This window comes from Lipotes vexillifer, unplaced genomic scaffold (assembly GCF_000442215.2).
Source record: "Lipotes vexillifer unplaced genomic scaffold, Lipotes_vexillifer_v1.1 scaffold518, whole genome shotgun sequence".
NCBI classification, from domain to species: domain Eukaryota; kingdom Metazoa; phylum Chordata; class Mammalia; order Artiodactyla; family Lipotidae; genus Lipotes; species Lipotes vexillifer.
Window position 1 is genome coordinate 43,940 of NW_006780945.1, and position 1,603 is coordinate 45,542.

General features: G+C 37.1%; 1 non-coding gene across 1 annotated transcript; it reads right to left on the bottom strand.

Moving 5' to 3' along the window:
• Nucleotides 1-1,054: 1,054 nt before the first annotated feature.
• On the bottom strand, nucleotides 1,055-1,127 carry TRNAE-UUC (transfer RNA glutamic acid (anticodon UUC)). The gene has a single exon. It is a non-coding gene; the product is annotated as a tRNA-Glu (tRNA).
• Between the last annotated feature and the right edge of the window lie 476 nt (nucleotides 1,128-1,603).

Here is a 1,603-nt window from a genome sequence, read left to right on the forward strand (position 1 = left end):
GGCCCTCTCACTGTTGTGGCCTTTCCCGTTGCGGAGCACAGGCTCCGGACGCGCAGGCTCAACGGCCATGGCTCACGGGCCCAGCCACTCCGCGGCACGTGGGATCTTCCCAGACCGGGGCACGAACCCGTGTCCCCTGCATCGGCAGGCGGACTCTCAACCACTGCGCCACCAGGGAAGCCCTCTATTACTTTTTGAGATAGTTTTGATTATTTCTACTTTTTCTATGCATTTGTCTGTTTCATCTGTTTTTAAACATTTTGACATAAGTTTGCACTAGGGAATGCTCTCTTTATTTTTCTAAAGAACTCTACTGTGTAGTTAGGTCTTCCTTTGCATTCCTGATAATATTCATTCGTGATTTCCCTTTTTTTCTTTCACGATCTTTACTTCTAAGAGTTTATCTACTTTGTCTTCTTGAAGAATCAATTTCGCATTGGTTAATTATTTCTTTTGCAGATTTTATTTCACTAATTTCTGTAGTTATCTTTATTATTTCCTTCCTCCCATTCTTTTAAAAATTTCCCTGGTATTTTAATTTCTGCTGTTGAATGCTTAATTAATTTTCACTCTTACTCGTTAACGAGTTTTTAAAATTACTCATTACCGCTTCAGCTATCTCCCCTGTTTGGAAATGTAGTCCTTTCATTGACATTCAATTCTAAATATTTGATACCTTTTATTATGCTTTATCTTTTGAATGATTTAGAAGTATGCTTTTCAGTTTCCAAACACTTGTGATTTCTCATTTCTTTATTTAGTGTCAGGAAGTGATCTAGATGATATCAATTCTCTGGTATTTGTTGAAACTTCCTTTTTGAGCCTAATATCTGATTAAATTTGTTAAGTGTCAGACGCATGTTTGAAAAGAATATTTAGTTCCTGTGTGTGTCTAGATCAAGCTTTTATTAATTATGTGGTTCAGATTTTCTGTAGTCTTACTAATTAAGCTATAATTTTTCTGACAGAGATATGTTAAATTTTTCCACTATGACGGTTTTCTCCTAAAGTTTTGCTTTTTTTTGGCCACGCCGAGTGGCTTGCAGGATCTTAGTTCCCTGACCAGGGATTGAACCCGGGGCCATGACAGTGAAAGCGCCAAGTCCTAACCACTGGACCATCAGGGAATTCCCAGTTTTCCTTTCTATATTTGACACTAAGTAGTTAGAGGCACAGAGGCTCAGGTGTGGCATATTTTCTTGAAGAATTATGTCTTTCATTATTGAATAAAGACTTGCTTTCTGTCTTAATGACTCCTTTGTGTGGCAGCAGTACACTGCTATGCCAGCTTTCTTTTGTATACATATTTTTTTCAACCTTTATTTGTTTTCAACCTTCTGTGCTGTTTGGGGTCAGTTGTATCTTAAAACATTTTGTACAGGTAGATTTTTTTTCATCCAATCCAGTTAGTCTGGATTTTTTTCATCTGGTTAGTCAGAGTGAATTAACAGGTAAGTGCAATACATTTACTACTATTGTAATTATGGGTATATTTGGATTTACATCTGTTATCTTATTTATCATGTCTCTACCCTAATTTTTCCCTCCTATCTTGCATGTTATTCTCAGCTAGCATTTTAGTTTCAGTTTGTTTTTAACCCCC